At 49.8% G+C, this 23,431-nt stretch overlaps 1 protein-coding gene across 10 annotated transcripts in view; it reads right to left on the minus strand.

Moving 5' to 3' along the window:
• LOC135242132 (transcription factor SOX-6-like) overlaps positions 1–23,431 on the minus strand; it is a 215,634-nt gene that overhangs the window by 137,203 nt on the left and 55,000 nt on the right. For 9 of the 10 annotated variants that reach the window (XM_064313056.1, XM_064313057.1, XM_064313061.1 and 6 more), the window contains one exon: positions 21,515–21,585. The exons of the other annotated variant lie outside the window; for it this stretch is intronic. The gene's annotated coding sequence lies outside the window, so the exon portion shown is untranslated. The remainder of the gene's footprint in view (positions 1–21,514; positions 21,586–23,431) is intronic. 10 annotated transcript variants of the gene reach the window in all.

Consider the following 23,431-nt stretch of genomic DNA (forward strand, 5'->3'; position numbering starts at 1 on the left):
TGGAACCAGAGTTGTTGCAGCTAGAACCCTCCCTCCCTGGGCTTCTGTGTTTGGCACAGCCTGCCCCCGGGCCCCGTGTGCGGGGAGAGGGAAGTGACTGTGGGACACGTCGAAAGGCGCCCGTTTCTGGGAGCAGCTGGCTGGCCCGCTGGCTGGTTTCTGCCGCTATGGCGCAGCTCAGTTCCACGGGCTGTCAAATATCTGGCTAACCCTCTCGTTGGCCTTCCAGACCGCATGTTAGCATGAGCGACTCCAACACCACACCCCGGCGCTCAGCCTGTGACCGAGGGTGTGAAACACCAACAAACCAACAACAAAATAAAAGCAGTAGTTCTGGGCCAGAAGCACGGTGGAGAAACTGGGTGGGTGGTGGTGGTGGGGGGGGGGTCTCAGTGATTCACCTCCTTTGCTATTTATTTGCCAGTTTCAAAGGGGCTAATGCTTCAAATTAAAAAAAATAAACAAGACAATAAAAGAACCTGGACACAATCATGCTGAAAAAAAAAAAGACTCCCATAATCCCATGGGTGAATAATCCCAGTTTTTTTTTTTGTTCGAAGGCATGACAGCCCTCTCTGAAAGGGAACGACGCGTCTCTCACTCCCGAACCGTGGAAGAGCGGCCTGGCTCTAAGTCCCGGGCAGCGAGGACTTCTCCAGCGGCGAGGACAGGAGAACGCAAGGCTGTGAGGCTCAGAGTCTTCCCGCCGTGCGGCTGTGAGGCTCAGAGTCTTCCCGCCGCGCGGCTGTGAGGCTCAGAGTCTTCCCGCCGCGCGGCTGTGAGGCTCAGAGTCTTCCCGCCGCGCGGCTGTGAGGCTCAGAGTCTTCCCGCCGCGCGGCTGTGAGGCTCAGAGTCTTCCCGCCGCGCGGCTGTGAGGCTCAGAGTCTTCCCGCGCGCGGCTGTGAGGCTCAGAGTCTTCCCGCCATGAGGCTGTGAGGCTCAGAGTCTTCCCGCCGCGCGGCTGTGAGGCTCAGAGTTTCCCGCCGCGCGGCTGTGAGGCTCAGAGTCTTCCCGCCGCGCGGCTGTGAGGCTCAGAGTCTTCCCGCCGCCAGGCTGTGAGGCTCAGAGTCTTCCCGCCATGAGGCTGTGAGGCTCAGAGTCTTCCCGCCGCGCGGCTGTGAGGCTCAGAGTCTTCCCGCCGCGCGGCTGTGAGGCTCAGAGTCTTCCCGCCGCGCGGCTGTGAGGCCACTAGGCCGCTAGGCCGGCCTTCACTCCTCCGCTGAGGTCTGTTCTTCGCTCTTGCCGTTTCTCCAACCTTCTTAGCGCGAGCGTTTTGAACGGATAAGCTGCAGGTACTCAGTCTGCAGTCTGGCTCTTGAACGTTTGCAGTGGAGGAAGGGTTGGTGTGGGGGGGGGGGGCAAATGGAGGCACAAAATAAACTGCTATTGTAAGAAAGGAAAGGGGGGGGGGTGGACAGTGACCTTTATTGGCCCTGGGATTACACACTGACCTTTCATCTCCTCTGTTCTCCAACGAGCTCCGCTAACAACTGGCCCCACACCACCTATTAACCCCCAGATCCCACTCCATTGTTAAAGTGGTCCTGTCCTTTCAGAACACTCTCTCTCTCTCTTTCTCCTTTCACTCTCTCATTCTCTCCGTCTCTCTCTTTTTTTTTCTTTTTTTTTTTAAAGAAGCCAAGGTGGAGGAACACAAGTCCATTGTTCCCTCACAGATGGAAGTTGGGGTTACTACGGCAACGGTCCTAATCCACCTTTTATTCCGTCGCCCTTCTTCATATTATTGGCCTGTCAAGTGGCACCTTTTAACTCACGAGCGAGACAGCAGGAAGAGGAACCACACAACCCCCCCCCCCCCCACCCCCACACACACACCCCCCATCGCCTTAATTAACTATGATTGTCTCCGCACAGACAAACATGATGAGCTAATCGAAATTTGCAAAAATAATGACGTACCGTCAGAAACTATGCTCTCTCCTGAGGCCCTCCCCCCCCCACCCCAGTCCCCCACCTCCCCCCACAGCCCCCTCCCCGGTCTAAGAATAACAATAATGAGTCCATTAATGCGCAGAGGACATCAAGATGCTGCCCCACCACCACCACCGCCACCACCACCGCCACACACCACACACAGAACGCGATTGTTCCGGTGTCTTCCGCACAATCAGCAGCCCATTGTTGGCGGCTGGAGGAGCGCGGCGCGGAGACAATGAGCGCCGTGATGACGGGTCCCGCTCGGCCGGCCCGGCGGGCGGCTTCGCACGGCGCCGTCCGCGCGGAAAAGCCCTCGACAGACCGCCGATTTCACGACAGGCGGAGCGGGCGAAGACAACGGCCCGGCTTCATAAAAAATGTTCCCTCTTCTCTCTCTCTCTTGTCGTCCAAACCTCCGCCCCCCCCCCCCCACCACCCCCGTTTTTTTATCTGACCGCACAAACAGCCACCGAGCTGCATTAGCCCTCAGTCCATTCAGAGTGAGAGAAAGAGAAAGAGAGAGAGAGAAAAAGAGAGAGAGAAAGAAAGAAAGAAAGAATGAGAGAGAGAAAGGGTCCTTCGCACAAGGAAGACATTTTGGCATGTCCTTAGGCCCGGGGCGTCCCAGATTAAGACAGCCTCTCTCTCTCTCTCTCTCTCTCTCTCTCTTTGCAGAAAGGACAAGTTAAAGGGAAAGATCTGACAATGGCGCTCCTGAATGAAGAACAACAACGGGGAAAAAACCTCTTTCAGGATCGTAGTGAACGATGACTCCAATAACACAGCAAAACAACATAAATCACACTTTCGCTGAACGCTTCTTTAACGATTTAAAACTTATTTAATGATTTTGCCAAACATGCCAAGACTCATATTTAAACTTTTTGAGGGTGTTTGCCGGTCCTGTCAGGAGCACAGCGGGACGGTTGAGGATGAGTTTGACGGTTGCCACGGCCGCGCACGGATTAAAAACAGACCGGTTCGCCGGCGATGAAGACGGCGAGGAAGAGGGGGGCAGGCGGGCGGCAGAACGCTAAAAAGGGTCCCTCGTTCAGTCAGCCTTCAGCGAGCTCCATTTGTCTTCATCTCGTTAGACTAAATTAATTAACAGTCTCAGCGTAGCGCTTTCTCCTCTCATTACATCAGACAACACCCGAGCGGAGGAGCACCTTACAAGTGGGATTAGACAAAGACTGGCAGAGATACACTCTCTCTCTCTCTCTCCCCCCCCTTTTCTCTCTCTCTAATCTCACACACACACAAGCATGCACGCACACACACACACACATAGATACACGCACGCACGCACACACACACACAAATACATACACACACACACAAATGCATACACGCACAAACACACACACATACACACATACATACATACACACACACGCACCCACGTACATACACAAACACACCATTTCAGTACATGAATAATACAGCATCTTTGTTGGAGCCCCACAACTCATTTCCTAAACTGCTTGAATGGTGGTGCGTGTCTGTTTTGCGTCTCTATCTCTCACTGAAATATACAGCAAACACAAAAAATCACACTTGCTGTATTCTGCCACCATAAACACACTGGGATAATCTTATTAATACACTGCACCTGTAAGTGTGTCTAACCTGCAGCCTTTACCACACACTCAGCATTAACATAAAACAACATCAGAAGATTATAACAGAGAATTAAATCCCTCTTGTTGCTCTCATCTTTCAGCATGAGTTCTACAGTGAGCGTATTCGTTCACACACACAAAAAAAAATCCCATTATTCCTAATAACCATGATTGGACCAGACATTTAAATACGTTCCAAGTATCATGACTCACAACAATAGCAATGACACCATTCCTTATGGGAAAAAGCAAAAGGAGTTATTTTTGAAACACAAACACGGTCGTGTCTCAACCCTAAACTGCGCAGGGCGTAAGCTCCACCATCAGCTCACCCGGCTCTGCGGTCTGAGAAGCTGGGGAGAGGCATTTTGAGGGAGACTGTGAGCCCGTTCGTTCAGAAAACGCGCTCGGGGAACTACGCAGACTGCTAAAACCGGGAGGCGGAGAAGTTTCCGCCAGCCTGAATACTGTCACGGGACAGGCAGAGCCCCGGACCCGACTCAGTCACTCAAAACAAAAAATACACACATTTTAAGATTATAATAGAATCAGTGCTCTCTCACTCTGTCTCCTTTCTGTCACTTTTACCCTTTCTCTCCTTTATTCTTTTCCTCTCTCCCTCCCTGTCTCTTTCTCTCCATTTCAGTCGCTCTCTGTCCCTTGCTCTCTCTCTCCCTCCCTCCCTCGATCTCTCTCTCTCTCCCTCCCTTCCTCCCTCCCTCCCTCGCTCTCTCTCTCTCTCTCTCTCCCTCCCTCCCTCCCTCCCTTGGTCTCTCTCTCACACACAATAAGCCCAGGTCAAGTGAAAGGGCAATCCCGGGGTGGGTCTTTAATCTCGGCCCGATTGTTGCGGCCTTGTTCTTCTCCTCTATCATCCCCCCCTCCCTTTCTCCTTCTCTCTCTCTCTCTCTGTCTCAATCTCTCATGTAATTAAAACAGACATTGACCTGACAGAAGGATGTGGATTTTGGTCCGTAGCGATGAGTTTACTCAGATTAATCACAGCGGGGTGCTTCTGTAACCACTTCAGCCGCCGACAAAAAGGAAATAGTTACGAAACGGCCGGTCATACCAGGCAAAACGGCAGTTATTTTTTTTAAATGCTGCTAATGTATTAACACGTTATATTTGACATTTGACAGCATTTTAAGCTGACGGGACCTGTGAGAGTCATTGGTGGATTCCTATTGGCCCCGCCCACCGGACTGGATGAGTGGAAACCGGGTTCTGCAGGTTAAGACAGGTGGTGGCAGGTAACAGCTGAAAAACAGCCCCCTTCCACAGGTGCAGTGACACAAACACGGTACGCTCAGTGGCGGGACGGGGGGGGGGATATGGGAGTGGGGAGGCCGGGTGAGGTTGGGAGGTGGGGGGGTGACCTCACACTGACTCTGCACCGGCTCAAACCCACGGATACGTTGGATTAGCGTTCCTCATTCATTTTCTGCGCGTTCGGTATGAAACACTTCACCTCCGTGCGCTTTGAGACAGCCCGTCTGTGCGATCGGGCCGGGACTTGTGAAGATTACCCACTCTGTCCTAGAAGAGAGTAAATGGCAAGCGGGTCACACAGACCACAGCTAGCATGTAGGCATACAGCGGGCACTCCTATCCAGAACAACTCATACAGCTTATGTAAGTAGTTATACAGTATTTATTATTTTACATACAATATATTAATTCAGCAGGATATTTGCTCAGACAGTCTTAGAATAATCTAGAACTCTAGCTCAAGAGTAGTGCCGCACTGCCCCACTTAGGATATGAACCCACAACCTCTGAGTGACAAGACCAGATTCCTGAGCACTGTACTAGACAGCTACCTTGCACCATTCGCACCCTCGTCTCTTCCTTATCCCCTTTCATTGCTCCTCCCCTAGCCCCTCCCCCAACCAATCTCATAACCCCTTCCCTATCCCGTCTAATAGCTCCTCCCCAATCTCCTCCCCTATCCCCTCTAGCCTCTCCCCTAGCCCCGCCCACAGTCACTGGCTAGCACTGGCCCATGGAGGACCACCCCAGCATGATCAGGACTCTGCAGCCCTCGCGAACTGGGGGGGGGGGGGACGCAGTCATTTAAAGGCCCCCCCACCCCCCCCCTTAAACCACGCGAGAGAAACACAAAATGCTCATCTCAGCTTCACCAAATTCAAGGTGCCACTTCGGATCGACCCAGTTTATCGAGACAGAGGCTAATAAAAATATCTCTGCTCACATGTACAACTCAACCCTTCCCCAGCCCTGGGTTTATTCCAAAAGAGGAAGTCCACATAGTTCCACAGATCACTTGCAGCGCAGACAGCCACAGAGCCACTTGCCAGCAGGAAAGATTAGAGGAGACAGAACTTCACATCTTCAAAACCTGAACGCTGTGCTCTCACACATTCTCAGCAAGTTCACCTTCCAGCATACATATCTGTTTCAAAGCCTGACATTCATTTTAAGATTACTGGAGGAAGTCAATATATTTATAATAAACCCATAAAACTCCGCTCAGTCGATTGTACCCGTGAAGGTCGGCAAATTCAAATGGGTTTCATTTCCCACAGAAGAAAGAACTGCAGGATCATTTTTAAAAAAGGTAAAAACGGAGAGCTGGGTTCATCTGAGCTGTTTCGAGTGCGTTTAACAAGAACGGCTAATTTGTTTTGCCCGTTGCCGTTCACAACAGGAGCTGAAACAAAACGAGGCTCCTCCTCGCCATTCTTCACCAACGAACGGGGAGGCGAATTAATCCAACTTCCTCTGAAAAAAACAGGACATTGATGTCTTAGCGGTGCTCTTTGTTAATCGCGATTTTTAATTTGGCCAGGTTTTTTTTTTTTTTTGCAGAAAACTGGAATGCGAGAGGATAATCAAAAGAAATGACCTCCGTCATTCAAAAAGCCTTCGGTCTGAGGACAGAATAAGAACGGTATCAAAGAGCGCCCGCGCCAGGTTTCCGTAAAGACCGTCAGGCGGCGGCTTCAAAGGACAGACGCCAATGTTTTTAATGAGGTGTCTCTAATTAGGGGAGACGCAGGCAGGACCCGGAGAAGGTGGCTCAAACAGAGGAAGGGCGCGTTCCGATTCTTCCGTCGCGCCGGCGTTCGTGTTCCTGTCAGGGGTGACAGATAAAGAGCTCTCACTTACAATCACAAGCTAGAAGGGGCGGGGTGGGGGCGGTGGTGGGGGGGGGGGGAAACCGCCGCTGCCACTCGACAGCTTCTGCGCCGACGGAACAATCGGTGTTAAAACCGCGAAGGATTCGGCATCGCGCATCAAGGCCAGCCGCCATCTCCACACACACATACGGCCCGAACGGGGGCAGGGGGACAGGGGGGCAGGGAGGCAGGGGAGGGGGAGAGGGGGACAGGAGGGACACAGGGGGAGAGGGGGAGGACGGGGTGGACGGGGGGGGGCAGGGGGGCAACGGCATTGCGCATCAAGTCCGGCTGCCATCTCCACACACACGGCCCGGGCAGGGGGGGGCAGGGGGGACGGTGGGAGAGGGGGGGCAGGGGGACTCTAACGCACAGGGGGGGTGAGCTGGACTGAACACAGTCTCTGATTCCTGCAGAGCAGAGAGGTCGGGCACGCTGGATCTCCGGCTCGGGGGGGCTGAAGTCTTTTACGGTGTGAGCACCATGAGATACAGCGCTGCACACCTGGGGAGGGAGGGGGAGGGGGGGGGTCTCCATCACACCCAACAGCTCAACTCAGCCACAGTACAAAGTTACACTCACACACAAACATGAGCACACACACACACGTACATGCACACACACACACGCACAGACACACACACACATACATCTTTGTTTGTGACAGTGCACAAGGTGGTCCATCTGCAGCCCATCTGGGAAGGGGGCCACTGAGGATTCTGGGAATTCAAGCACACGAGGGGCCCCGAGTTGGCAAACGCTTCGGCGGGGGGGCGGGGTTGGGCGGAGCAAGGGGCGAGGGAGTGCGATCACTGTAAATTGTAAATTGGGGAGTCAACACTGTAATGTCCTTTTAAACCGTTGAAGGTGCGTTAAAACCTGCTACTGGACGTATAAGTGTGCTTTTATTGCTTTTATCGCTATGGCGATGAGCACAAAGTGAGGTCTGTATGTGTGATATCCGATAGCCGTCAGCTGTGCCTCAGTTCTGAGCCCATGTGTCAGCTATTGGCAGCTAAGGGTGGAATGCTGGCTTCCATGCGTTATTACATGACAAAATGAGGTTAACCACACAGGCACACACACACACACACTCACACTCACACACATACAGAAATGTTTTCCCAAGACATCGCTTTTTTGCAGTTTTAACAGAAGTATTTGAAAAGCTTGCAGCTGACAGCAGTAATAAAGAGCCATTGCAGTCAGTAAGCTGAGAGAATATCCTAATCGCTCACACCTGTTACGTGCCTGCCAGTGACGGGGGCTCACCTCATTGCATCACTTCTGATACAATCATCATCCGCTTAAAAAGGGAAGAGCCAAACTCATTTATAACTGACAGGGACATCGTCATGGTGACGGGACAGCGTGTTTGGGTTTCTGTAACTGGTGTGACAGGGAGATCTCCAGTGCCTCTCCTCTTCCTCCCACTACGCTGAAGGAGGTAGAGACGAGTGTGTGAGAGAGAGTGTGTGCATGCGTGAGAGAGAGAGAGTGTGTGTGTGTGTGCATGCGTGAGAGACAGAGAGAGAGAGAAAGAGGGTGAGTAAGTGTGTGTGTGTGTGTGTGTGTGAAAGACAGAGAGACAGAGAGAGGGTGAGTAAGTGTGTGTGTGTGTGTGTTTGTGTGTATGGGAGAGTGTGTGTGTGTGTGTGTGTGTGTGCGAGACAGAGAGAGAGAGAAAAAGGGTGAGTGAGTAAGTGTGTGTGTGTGTGTGTGTGTGTGTGAGAGACAGAGAGAGAGAGAGAGAGGGTGAGTGAGTAGTGTAGTGTGTGTGTGTGTGTGTGGGTCGAGAGAGAGGGAGAGAGCAAGTGTTCTGGTGATGAGTGTGTCCCGTGTGAGAGACTGAGAGACTGAGAAGGGGCAGTAGTGTCTGGCTCGCTCGTCCTGTTCTCCTCTGGAGTGAAAGAAAGCACCCGTGACATGCGTTGACACGGAACTCTAGGCAGAGCGACAGCACTCTCACGGTGCACCCCTCGTCCTTCTGGAGTGAAAAGAGAACGACCCAGCGCGCTCCCTTCCTGTTTGCACGGAAGGCGGGAGCGTGTGGGTAACATCATTTGAAGGAGAGCAGGGGAGAGACGGGCTTGTGGGGAGGAGAGGAGAGTCAGCGTGTGAGCGACGAGAGAGAAGCGAAGGAGCGCGAGCGTGACGGAGCTGAGCGGAGCAGCGCGGTTTGGGCGGGAATCGGCCCGGGAGCATCCTTACATAGTACGCTAGGTGGGGGGGGGGGAGAGAGTGGGGGAGAGGGGGGGAGAGAGAGAGAAGCACAGAACAGAAAATAACAGCGATAAACAAAATAGATTAGATAAAAAAAGGAGGAAGAGCGGTCTTGGTAAAGAGACGAGTGCGGACATGAATAGATGTATTCCTCCCTCCCTCTCTCTCTCTCGTATCCCGGCTCGCCCATTGACTGTCATGTCCATGTTGCCGAGGCGATAAGGCCAGGGCTCCAGAGATGACGATAATGGGAGAGGATGATTCCGAAGGCCCTTTGTCAGACATGAATACACACATCACGCTTTAGTGAGACAGGAACCGTGCCCCGCAGCGGCGTGTGTGTGTGTGTGTGAGAGAGAGTGCGTGTGTGTGTGTGTGTGAGAGAGTGTGTGTGTGTCTGAGTGTGTGTGTGTGTGTGTGAGAGTGTGTGTGTGTGTGTGTGTGTGACAGTGCGTGTGTGTGTGTGTCTGTGCCTGAGAGTGTGTGTGTCTGCCTGTGTGTGTGAGAGAGTGTGTGTGAGAGAGAGAGAGGGAGAGAGAGGGAATGAATGTATGTGTGTGTGTGTGTGTGTGTGACAGTGAGTGTGTGTGTGTGTGTGTGTGTGAGAGAGAGAGAGGGAGAGAGGGAATGAATGTGTGTGTGTGTGAGAGTGCGTGTGTGTGTGTGAGTGAAAAAGTGTGTGTGAAAGAGCGCATGTGGGAGAATTTGTGCATATATGTGTGAGTGTGAGCGAGTGTGTGTCTGTGTGTGTGTGTGTGTGTGTGTGTGTGTGTAAGAGAGTCTGTGTGAGTGTGCACATGCACGTGTGGGAGAGTGTGTGTGTAAGTGTGCGTGTGTGTGTGTGTAATAGAGTCTGTGTGAGTGTGCACACGCACGTGTGGGAGAGTGTGTGTGAGTGTGTAGACAGGGCCTCTCTCCTGGAGTGTATTATCTCAGCTCCACAGTCTCCCAGAAAAGCTGGTGAAAGTGGCAGACAGACGAGCGGAGGTCTGGAGGAAGAGGGGAGCGCTGTGAGATGGAGGAGAAGGAAAGAGGAGGGTGCTGGCCCCGCCCCCTCCCCACCCCACCCTTGCAGCCTGGTCTGGCCCCGCCCCCTCCCCACCCCACCCCCTCAGCCTGGCCTGGCCACACCCTGCCAGCTCCTCAGCACTGTCCCGCCTACCCTATCCCACCCCCTTAGCCTGGACTGGCCCCGCCCCCCCTCCCTCAGCACTGCCACCACCCCCTCAGCCTACCCTGTCCGAGCCCTCTTAGCCGGGTCCTGCCCTCTCCAGCCCCTTAGCCTGATCACAGAACAGTCTGGGAGAGCAGGAGTGGGGGGGGCTGATCCCAAGTGAGGTGATGGACAACTCACCCTCCCAGCCACAATGGGAAGCTGGGAGGCAGGATGGCAGGATACCCCCCCCCCCCCCACCCCACTTCCCAGGGTGGAGGCCTTGTCTGTGCCTCTCCCTGGTGAGTCAGGCTGGAACCCCACCCATGAAACATAAAGACCCTATTCTCTCCCTCTCTCTCTCCTTCTCTCCCTCTCTCTCTCTCTCTCTCCCTCATCCTCCCTCTCTCTCGCTCTCACTCCCTCTCTACCTCTCTCTCCCTCTTCCCCCTGCCTTCTCTCCCTCTCTCCCCACACACACACACACTTTTTACCCACTTTTACAAAAAAAACAAGCAAATTTTCCCATTACACATTCTTACAGGTCTAAACCCATCACACCCCAGAAAAACAGAGATTGTTTCTGTCAACATGTAACCAATCCCTGTGTCACGACTGAATGCCATTTTACAGTACATTATAAAGTCCTACACAGGAACACAAGATGGCCGATGGCTGTCTTTCACTTTCAAAATAAATTCTATTTAAGTGAAATTAATGAAGCAAAACCCTCTAGTGAGGTTTGGCACTGGGGTTTAACAATAAGACAACTGCTCTGGGAGCTCAAGAGACTGCAGACTCAGATCCTAAGTGGGACAAAGCCATTGAACGTAAGGAGCCAAACCTATGGAGCCGAATTACTTCAGCCAGATAAAGGGATAAAATGTAAATATATATATACATATATATATATATATGTGTGTGTGTGTGTGTGTGAGCAGTGCAAGCCATTCTGGATAAGTGTTTCTGTTCAGCAAAAAAACAGGTAACCATTCTTTGTCCAAAAATGAGTCAGGGGTGTGCTATTCATTTTTGGAGTTATAAAAAATTTAGACGGTGCAGTGGAGAACCTCTGTGTTCTACAGAACAAGGAGAGTCTGAAAGGAGGTCAGAGTGTTGACAAAATTTAGTTTAATTAATTACATTACAGTGAGCTTACACCTCTCTAACTGGACTCAGTCCACACACACACACACACACACACAGACAGACATACACACGCACACAAACACTCACACACACACACAGCCACACACAGACAGACATACACACGCACACAAACACTCACACACACACACAGCCACACACAGACAGACATACACACGCACACAAACACTCACACACACACACACACACACACACACACAGACAGACATACACACGCACACAAACACTCACACACACACACACACGCCACACAGCTCACATTAACCAGTGCCACTTGGCTGGACCCCGATATCCACATTCCCTCATTGCCCGGAGATTAAATATCCTTCTGAACATAAACCAGCCTCCTGGTGTAATTGTCTCGTCGTGTCATACAGGAACAACTTTGGTTCCCTAATCTCAGCCGATTAATTAATCAATGATCCGGCGAGCGGGGGATTTATGGAGGGAACCTCTCTGCCCTCAGAGCGCGATTTCTGTTCCCTTCGGGAACGTGGAAGTGCCGGTTTGAGCCTTCTGTTCGAAAACAACGAGCTGGTAATCACAGCGGGAAAAAAAGACGACCCTGAAAGAAAATTCCCGAGATCTGAAGAGGAGAAATGTTTCTTAACAATGAAACGGACGACAAAGGAGACGATGCAGTAAAATAAAATAGAAATCAATGAAAGCACAAAGGCACATTGTCAAGAGCGAGGGGTCACAATTTTTTGTTAAGGGCGCTGAAGAAAGAGAGATGAGTTAAGGGATAGATGGGGGGTGGGGGGGTTGGAATTATCCTCTGAAAACTCAACACGGTTTCATTTTTTTTTCCAAAATGCTGGAGAATGTGCAACAGGTCAGAAAGCAGGAACAAGGGGAGTATGTTTAACAAGACAGCCAGATCATCGAGTACCAACCCCCCCCCCACACCTTCCCCCAACTGGAACACTAAGCCAGTCTGAATAATTCTGTCTCCTGCAAGGTGAGCGTGACAGGTGTGGGAGAGCGGACTGTGTGCAAAGCCTGTGCTCGCAGGTGTGTACCTGAAGGTGGGGGGGGGGGGTGGATCTGGAGCTGTGACTCTGCTTTTGGGCAGAGGGGGTATGATCAGAGCTCCAGCGCACAGGTGAACAGGTGAGGGGGGGTGAGGGGGGGGAGGGGGGGGGTCAGTTTGGCTAACGCTAGTCAGCTGAGCCTTCATCTCTGCCGGTGTTGTCCCTGTAGACATTCCCGTACCGCACAACCACGGCGTGATGACAGCCTAATTAAATTAGCATTTCATGAGAACTCCCAGCAGCCTCTGCTCCTCTGCCCGGCCTCAGCCCTGACTGTCATGGGGCTCCACCTCAGAGTCCAATGAAATTAAGAGACATGAGGGTGAAGATACACACGTACACCCACGCATGGACACGCCTGCTCACACACGCGCACACACATACACACACACACACACACTCGCTGACACACACACACACGCACACACACTCATTGATGCACACACTGGCTGACACACACACACATACTCACTCGCTCGCTCGCGCACACAAACTAATTTGCCACACACACACACACACACTTGCTGACACACACACTCAGTCGCTAACACACACACACTAATTTGCTGCACACACACACACCCTGGAGAGAAGTGCCCACTTTGCCCTGCTGTAATGCCACTGCCCCCCCCCACCCCGCTCAGTCACAGCTGCCAGATAAGTAGTGAATTAATCTGTGTAAAGCACTTCAACATTAGGAAGGTGTGTTGAAAGGTGTCTGCTCATGTTTCAAATTAAACGCACTGCTGGTCAGCGTTAGCACCTCGACGAATGCCGGCAGCAGCCCCTCTCTCTCTGCCTCCGACACGTCGGGGGCTGGTGGGGGGGTAGGGGGGTATGGGGGTATGGGGAGGTACGGGGCGGCAGCAGAGAGCGGGGGTAGTGGATTCACCGTTCACACTGGAATAATTAGAACTTGTCAGGAGGAATTAATTTCCTCATTTTTCAAAAGATACACAGGAATTACCATGTTATTATATGGCAGGGTCCCAGGGAGGATTGTGTTAAATTTAATTTCTAGCGCAGCCCACACAACAAATTAAAGTCATAAATAAGGAGGGAAGGAGCGCGGAGGCAGAGCATATGTTTACGGCGACGGGGGAAGCCAGGGGACCAGAAATAACCGTCTTCATTTCGTTTTATTTAAATCAGGCCGACACCGTGTGTCTGAATGACAGCGCCTGGTAATGGGGGCCCGGGCGAGGGGATCCTGGGCAGGACTGGAGAGGGACCAGAGCCCTGGAGCTCACAGGCCTCGCGAGCAGGGGCTTTACTACAGGAGACAAGAGCCCAACACGCAAACGCACAAACGCACAAATTTACACAAACATAGAGGGAAAAACAACAGCCCAACACACCAACGCACAAACGCAGAAACGCAGAAAAACATGGTGAGAAAGACAACAGCCCAACACGAAAATTCACACAAACCTGGTGAGATAAACTCACAAGAAGGTAGGGCGAATGAAACAGCCCAACACACCAACACACAGACACACAAACTCACACAAACCTGGTGAGAAAAACTCCCAAAAAAATGGCACGAAAAACAGCAGCCCAACACAGAAACTAACAAACTCAATAAAACAAGGTGAGAAAGACAACAGAAAGCAGGAGTCATTTTGCAAGTTAATTGGAAATTAACTACAGCCAGCTCTAAAGTGTTTCTCCCCACAGAGAGAAGGTTCAGGGTTAGAGAAAAATAATCTCTAATGTTCACGTTTTCAAACAGTCTTCTCAGAGCACGTTAAGGAGAAAAACTGAGAAAAATCTAAGAAGTAAGGATGGAGAAAATGGAGTCAAAAAAGTTGCAAGTCATTCACTGATTTACTCCAGCTGGAAGATTAACACAATGTTTCATGTTATGTCTTCAGGTAAAACCTACAGCTAAAACTGATGGATATATTATGTTAAGCAATCCCGGCAATAAAATATAATTATTAATAATATTAATATTCTATTTCAGGAATACAATCAAAATAAAAGATCACCGAAAGCATTTAAAAAAATCTTGTTCAGTTTAACACATACAAATAAATACAAATAATGACTTCCTTGAAGCACGACAATGGCTCATATATCTCACCTTCGGAGTGTCTTATTACAACAGTGTTATTGTTATTAACCTGCTATTACAAGAGTCTCACTTAATCCAAGCAAAACAGGTTTGCATGTGCAGTTGAAAAATGAGGATTGTACATTTTGCGCGTTCACATTTGAGCCATTTAGCTGATGCTTTAGTCCAGAATGATTTACACAGCCTGCATCAAATTACATACACTCCACTAATACAGCTGGATATTTACTGAACCAATTCAGGTTGAGTACCTTACTCAAGGTGACAACGGCATCAACCACAGCTTGGAATCAAACCTGCAACCTTGGAACTTCAAGCCCGGCCCCCCCCCAACCATTATGCGACACAGCAAATGCAAATGCCAAGGAGGATGTCCATGAATCATTTTTTTTTTCCCCGAATCTCAGTCATACAAAGAGAGAGAAGCCTTTCGGCTTGACCCTGTCCCTGCAAGCTGCCCGTTAGTCCTCCACACTCGCTGAGAGCGAACGACTTTTTCAAACCGAGTTGAACTGATTGTTATTAAAGATGGAGAACGGGCGGGGGGAACGGGGGGGGGGGGGGGGTTATTGCGCGTTTATGAGCGATACGAACGGCCCGGGCGCCCGCCAGCTCATCAGTTATGTGGAGAGAAGTAACGAGGGTACCGCCGGCCTGGTGCCATTAATGACGGGGGGGGGGGGGGGGGGGGGCACGGGGCTCGTTTGAAGCCGCCGCATGACCGCCGAAGCCGAACAGGACGTTTCCCCCCCACCCCACCCCCCCCCCCTCTTATTTTTCAAGTTGTTAAACTCAAATTAGTCTCTAAAGCGCATCTAATGTGGCGCTGATAATGAATCGATCTTTGGAAACACACACACACACAAAAAAAAGAGAATAAACTGGTGAACTAGGCAGCGCTGGCGACTGAGGGGCTGAACGCAGAGGAACGTCAGCGCGGCTGGGGCGAGGGGTCCTGAGGTTCACGCTCACTGTGCCACTGACTGTCGTTAACTAAGAAAATGACATTTCTGAGATCCCATTAACCGATTCTTCTGCCTCCTTCGGATTTGTTTATTTTTAACCGCCTCATCTCTCAGAACATGGTCTTTGGGGCCCCGATATTTGGGGACCTGCAATTTGTGGCCCCGATATTTGGGGACCTGCTATTTGTGGTCCCGATATTTAGGAACCTGCTCTTCGGGGCCCTGACATTAGGGACCACAGTATTAGTCAATTCTACCCCTCTCGTCCCTTTTTCCCCTTCTGTGCAGAAGAAGGAAACAGCACATGAACAGGGGGTTAATAATTTTTGAACTTATTCCACCGTCTTAAACACAGACGCGGCTTGAACAGGTAAGCTGCGTGTTGGAGCGGTCTGAGATACATCACACACTGCGGGTGGAGAAAAAAAAACCCCAATAATGGCGTCATCACAACCGGCCCTGAAATCCGCCTCACTGACCAGCTTTACCCGTTCCCCCGGCTCCTTATCCAATCTTGGGGCACGAGCCCCAAAAACTCAGGGGCCCCGCAGAGAAAGCCCTGCAGCCCCGCTCCCCCCCTCCCCGGGTGCCTGGACCCCCTGATTAGAGCACGCTCGCTTTATTTCACCCCCCAGCCGCCAGGCGGGAGAGCGAGAGTTCCTTAAACTCGCTGGGAATAGCTGCCATTACAGCCCAGCGCTCCCCTGGGAACCACAAACTTTAAATAATTTGTGAATCAATTAAGCGCTGACACTCAGCATAGCGGGAAGCTCACACCCCCCCCGGGCCTCAGCGCCTCCCCCCGGGCCTCAGCGCCTCCCGCTGCAGACGATTCACGGCTTTTTCGGGGAGAAAAGTTCACGGTTGAAATAATTAATTTATTTTACAGGACTTTTAGTTATGCATTACTTTCCGCAGCTGAGGCGGAAGGGAGATTAATCAGATGTCTCTCGGCGCGCCTGGTCTTCGCGGCGTTTCCCGTAAAAAGAAAAGATGCATAATCTCTCCTCCCCCCACCCCCACCCCCCCCCCACCCCCCAAAAACCATCGCCCTCCTCCTCCACCTTCTATACTGTCTGTACCTTGAAAGGAAGGAAGACAGCCAAGTCTACATTAGAGTTTATTCCGCGGAAAATTAAATAAGGGACATCAAACCATCAAAAAGGCCATATATTTAATAAACATGTGGAGGAGGAAAGACCTCTCTATGGCACAGCACTGCTTAAATGGCAGGTCACTGCGAGGTCATCCAAGATGGCGGACACAAAGAGAGGATCAAAGACACGAGTCTTCCACTCGGCCGATTTGACACACGGTACACAACCAACATCAATCTGATTTTACAACAATCAGGGAATTATGATGTCATAATCCAGGGAGGGGAAAGTTGCGGAACTTGCACTGGTAAAACCTGAGGTTGGATACAGGGATCAATGGTGTATCACCTTCATACTGTCCCAGACCTACACCTGATACTCTCATCAGAAATACTGACAATAAAACTATGACAACCACCGGCAAAATAATTTTTGCAGATTGCTACAAAATTCTATAATTTATTTACCGACAGTACACTTACATTTCATTTTTGTGTGTGTACAGGTATGGCTGAACTGCATAGAAATTGATACTCAAAAGTGATCTGATCAACGAACAGTAGAGCTGTGTCATATTCACATTGGGAAAACTGCAGCTGCAGCATACATGCTTTATGAAACATTGTTCAGGATCAATCATATCTACGCCAATTACACCAGTACCCTTTATTTTTAGATTTGAATGCTTTTAGTGTCTTTACAGAAGAAACGGTTTTGTGTCTCTGCAGTATAAAAGCTGTGTAGCAGGAGACTGTACTCCTGTGTGTAGCCCTCATCGTCCTCTCCATGCATGGTTCTAGTTTCTCACATGCTTACGTCTTAATTCCTTCCAAAACGTCGGTACTTTCTTGAAGTTTACAAACAACGTTACGATTGCCATGCTAAACTCAATCACGTCGTCCACATCTGCCGCTAACCGGCTCGTTCCAGTGGCCAGCGTTAATGCTACGAGCGGTAATGCCTGCCGCTGAAAGGCCTCTGTTAGCGTTTCTGTACCTCTCGTTAATTTGGGCTTTTTTGTTTCTTACACAGCTTCTCAATCATTTCAGCAATCGCCCACCTGAATATTTTGTGTAGAAAACTAACAAAGAACAGCCATGATAGTCAGCAAAGAGTTCGGAATCTTCATGCTAAGATCCTTTAGAACCACGCACTGTGGGTCCAGGGTTACAGTTTTTCCCTCCCTCCACACTAACTTAGTTTGCAGCAATGAAATCTACAAAGACGCGCAATATTGAAATTTCAAGATCCTCGACGAGCCTGACAAAAATAGAAGAATTTGGGATGCACGATTCAATTAAAATGCCTCCCACCCCCAACCGCAGAATCGCTAATAATCAAGGCAGGGGGACAGCGACAAAAAAAAAAAAATAATCAGGAAGGCCACTTCAATAAACAATGGAGGGGAAAACAGCCGTCTAAAGGTTATTCATTTTCATCTCGCGGAAGAGAGGGGGGAGCTGCGTTGAACTCTTTTTTTATTTTCGCAGAAGGAACCGGCGGAGCGGCGGTGTTCCCCACGGGGACGTCTGCGGCCCCATTCCGCGGAGCCCAAAACGACTTTTGTGCGCCCAGAGCGCTTCGGGAGATGAATAGCGCTTGCTGACAAAGAGAGCGCTTTTCGGGTCCATTCAACACGCCACACGCCACACACGCCACGCACGCCGCCTCCTCAGGTGTTTCCAAAATGACTCCGCGCGGGCGGCGATTAGAGCAGCTCCCGACGAGCAGCGCTTCGCCCCACGTTCGCTCGTCGCCTCTTCTCCTCTTCATCGTTAATTAATCACGCAGATTAAAGTCGCTAAAGAATTTGGGCGACTGAAGGAGGGGGAGCTGAGCGGAGCCGTTGTGCGTGCGCAGGAGAAAAGGATAATAGTCTAAAATACTACATTTAAAAAAGGGACATACCCCCCCACCCAGAACCACAAGGACCCCCCCACCCCCTCCCTTGCTCCTGGTGTAAAGCAATTTCTGTTTTTGCCAGCTTCAAGGAAATGAAGTAAAAAAAATTAAACAAAAAAAAAAAAACCTGCAGGTCGTCCACGGCAACTGCACACCAGCTCCCTGTGCCAAAGTAACAGCCAGCCCCATTGTAAGTGTAATGAGCGGGAGTTTCATTGTTAAACTTCCATCTGCAGGTGTGTGTGCGTGTGCTTCCACAGCGTCCCATCTGGAGACACGGGTTCGAGGAGGAGAGACTCCACGCAACAACCTCTCTGAACATCACCTGCTCTGCACATCAAAATGCATTTTGAGGAAACATTGCATTTAAGCCCAAAGGCCGAACAGCCGTGCCCAGCATCCTCTGTGGCTGGTCATAACGGAATTCCTTATTAACTAACATTTTTCAGTTTTCGCCATGAATTCATCAGCAAACCATTGCAAGTGCCCTTTAACAAATAAAACCCAGTGACAAAGGGTATTAGCTTAGCTGCCGAACAGCGGTGACACTCATGATGTGAGCAGAGCCATTCTCCACCGCCCACTCACCCTGTTCTGAGCGGAACGGCGCATGAGAGCAGCTACCAACACACTTTCACCATCAAGGTCCTTCTGCATTGGCAGCCTCACAAAGTGATAATCGAGATGAGAAAGAAAACACCTATTTTTCCATTTTCACCCTTTCATATGGTTTTAGAAAACTTTGAAAAATCTGTCCATGATCAGACTCAGACATAAAGCCATGTTTTAGCCAGCGTGCATGCGTGTACATACACACACACACACACACACACACACACACACACACACCCTTCATCAACCTTCATAGTGGGCAACAAGGCACACACTGTGAATGTACCTACTGGATCAATTCCACTTGAGTAGGTACAAGTTGTTTGCTTTTCCTCAACCAGAAGTTATTTCGCGTTTTTTTTTGTGTAAGTTCAATAATGCTAGTTTTATTCCCAAAAATAAAAAAGCTTAACTTTCAACTTATCAACACACTAACATCACTGTTAAGAGACATTCCTATAGGGCGGAAACTACTTCCTGCCTAAACAGTGCTTCTGTGTGAATCAGCCAGGGGACAGAGCCCAGAATTCCTGCACAACACAGACAACACAGTCCCTACCATAGAGATGCAGATCAGGAAGCCCTGTTCACAGTAATGAAGTAATGAACATCACCACAGAGATCCATGTCAGTAAGCTCTGTTCAGATTAACAAATGCTTACTTCATGTATAAAATAAAGAATAAACGCAACACTGACAGTTGCCAATATCTACAGGCTAATACAAGATTCATTTTTTTTTTACACTAAATTGATTGGCGTTCTATAGTACATTACTCTTGTCTAAGTTTTATTCTACGTGGTGCTGTTTCATAGTTTGCTAGTACGTATGAGGCACTGACTTTCAAATCAAAATAAAATGAATGCACGTTGCGATACCCGACTGCCATTTTGGTTCCGTCGACCAGCCAACCAATTAAATTTCTACGTTTCCCCGAACAAAGACGCCTCAGAATTTCTATGGAGTGGCCAAGAGCGGCAGACAAAGGCGGCAATCGTCGTGGAGACTTTGTTACTCCAGCCCTTCTGTCCGATGAATGAACCCACAGCGAACGGTTTTCGTGACCGTTAACACCGACCGAGAATTCCTCAGCTGGTGGACTAATCAACACCAACAGACACCCCGGACAGTACGGGGGGGGGGGGGGGGGGGGCTGGGCGTGGGGGCTGCAGCCAGGAGGGACACAGGTGCCTAGTTCCAAGCGAAGGAGCGTTTGACACAGAATCACAGAGACAAACACACCGGTACGAGCCGCGACGGTGAACTTTGAGAGAGGATATGTTCTGCGGGTCATAAATATACATATTACACATATTAATATAATTCTGTCCCTTTCTGATATGACCCACTTCCACTGACATTTCAGAAGATTAATGCAAACTGAACCTTCTCAGCTTTGTTTGCTCAGCGTTACCTAAAGCAACACTTTACCAGATAGGATCTTTATTACTGGCCAGGAAAACTCCCAGCAAAGGCTCATTGTAGCCCTGATGTACTGAACGCTTCCTGAGAAGCCACCTGTGTTCCTTTAAAAGAGCCCCATTCTTCCCCTGGCCTGAAGGGTCCTATTGAGACCACTCACAGCCATAAACAGGCTATAACACAAGCCCGCGTTTGCACAGAGAGAGAATGGAGCGCTCTGTGCGTTGGGGGCTGAGGTTTGCACAGGAACACAGAGACAGGTATATTCACCTGGAAAAGAACTCAAGGCACACAAAGCGCAGGTTTTTTCTGCCAGACGTCACAAGCCGGAGTATTTTACAGAGAGACATTTTAAAAACGCTGAACGGTGACGCGTGAAGAGGGGGGTCTGGACACCGTCGAAAACAAAACTGGCTCCATCGCCTCTCCTGATCCAAATCTCAGAAAGCCTCAGTGAAAGAAACACTGTTCCTATTCAAACTGTCGCTTCTGAGTGTGTGACGGGTGGTGTGTGAGCGTGTGCGCGTCCGTGTGTGTGTGTGGTGTGCTCGTGTGTATATGTGAATCACAGGGCAGGTATAAGTTTGGTGGATACAGTGAGTTTGGTGTGGGTGAGAATGTTTGGTGTATGGGGAGAGTGTTTGGGAATGTGAGTTTATTGTAGGAGATAGTGTTTGGGAATGTGAGAGTTTGTTGTAGGACAGAGTGTTAGGGAATGTGAGAGTTTGTTGTAGGAGAGTGCTAGGGAATGTGAGTATGTTTGGTGTAGGAGAGTGTGGAAGGGAATGAGAGAATGTTTGGTGTAGGAGAGAGTGATTGGGAATGTGAGAGTGTTTGTTGTAGGGGATAGTGTTTGGGAATGTGAGAGTTTGTAGGGGATAGTGTTTGGGAATGTGAGAATGTTTGTTGTAGGAGATAGTGTTTGGGAATGTGAGAGTTTGTTGTAGGAGAGAGTGTTAGGGAATATCAGAGTGTTTGTTGTAGGGGATAGTGTTTGGGAATGTGAGAATGTTTGTTGTAGGGGATAGTGTTTGGGAATGTGAGAATGTTTGTTGTCTGAAAGAGTGGGATTGTGAGAGTTTGGCATGAGAGTGACAAACTTCACAACTTTTTTTGCAGCTGCAACCAAGAAAACCAAACAAACAAAAAAATTACTTACAGAAACAGAGAGAATTTAGCCCCAGCACCCGGTGATCACTGGTTAGTTGATTTTGAATTCATGAAAATTATCTGCAATAGAAAAAAGGGAGAAATATTATGAATAAAAACAGGTTTATTTAACAGAAGGCAGGCTCTGATTGCAGTCACACTGAAAAGTGGAAAAAGGTTCGGTTTATTTTTCGATTGATTTCTCCTGTGTAAGTTTTAACTTAAAAAACAACAAAGCAATTGACTTTAAAAAAATGTAATCCCAAATTAAACCGCTAACACACAAATGATAAATGACAAGGCATGGCATTAAACTTTCTGGCATTCGCTCTGTTTTTATCTCCAGTCCTTTTCTCAGGAAATGGAGCTGCTTTGATACGCGCAAGAACTAGAGAGGAGCTGCTGAACAAACAAACAGACGGACAGGCGGACAGACAAACAGACAAACAGACGGACAGACAAACAGACAAACAGACGGACAGACAAACAGACAAACAGACGGACAGGCGGACAGACGGACAGGCGGACAGGCGGACAGGCTGATGGACAGATGGACCGATGGACGGACAAACGGACAGATAGACAGCCGGACGGACTGATAGATAAACAGATAAATGGACGAACAGACAGACAGACACAGACAGACAGAGATAGACAATTGGACAGACAGAGACAGACAGATGAACAGACAAATACAGACAGACAGACACAGACAGACAGATGAACAGACAGACAGGCGGACAGACAGACAGTTGAACAGACAGGCGGGACAGACATACAGACAGACAGTTGAACAGACAGACAGGCGGCGGGTTGTTTGGACGTGGGGGGAGAGGGCCACTGGCTCCGGCTCCCAGCCGCTGACATTGCACAGGGCCGCTGCTCACAGGCGGAGCTATTCTGGCTCTCCAGCGGGACGCGGGCCGAGACAGTGTTTAGAGTCCACTTCTCCGCAGCCTCATTAATCTGCCCCCCCAACGTTTGATGCCTCTCTTCAGAGGCTATTATAAGAAGTAGCTGTTTTACACGCGGTCGTTTCTCTCTGTTAAAGCCCGCTCCTACAGAACCCCCCACCCCTCCCGTACAGAAAACACCCCCCCACTCCCCCCACAGCCCCCCCAAAGCAACCACACAAACAGACACTTTGGGGAGAAAAGAGAAAAAAACTGACACCTTTTTTTTTTTCTTTCTCTGGTTTACCATGAATATTTCCAGTGCCACACATGAAGGAAATATGCAAATAAATAAATAAAGGGAATTAAAAAGAAGCGTTACACTGGAAAGACATGGAGCTCATCTCACACATTATTATACACTTTAACAGAAGCTGAGGCCTCATTAGGAGATGATTTATTCCATTAGCCTGTTTCCACACTGCCAATTAACCAGGGACAGAGGGTTTTAAGGTCATCATCAACTGATCCGCACAATTCAGGGTCTGCGGTACGATTATTCAGGGGGTGATCGGCGTCTGAGGTACGATTTAGGGGGAGACCTGGGTCTGTGGTAAAATTCAGGGGGCGATCCAATGACACACGAGTGAAAGAGAGAGGGAGAGAGAGGGAAGCAAAGAAGGGGGAGAGAAAGAGAGAGAGAGATAGAGAGAGAGAAATGGAAAGGGAAGAGACGGAAGGGAGTAATTGAAAGAGAGGGGAGAGGGAGGGAGGAAGTGGGAGATTAATTGGAGGAAGAAAGAAGAATCACTGGATCAGACTGAGAGCGCAGGGCTGGAGGAGACAACGAGAGCAAGAGAACTGACTGACCCAGAGTAACACACACACAGACACACACACACACTCACACACTCACACACACACAGACGGACACACACACACACATACACAGACGCCACACACACTCACACACACACACACACATACACAGACGCACGCATGCACACACACACAGACGCACACACACACATACA

This window comes from Anguilla rostrata, chromosome 16 (genome assembly GCF_018555375.3).
Source record: "Anguilla rostrata isolate EN2019 chromosome 16, ASM1855537v3, whole genome shotgun sequence".
NCBI lineage: Eukaryota > Metazoa > Chordata > Actinopteri > Anguilliformes > Anguillidae > Anguilla > Anguilla rostrata.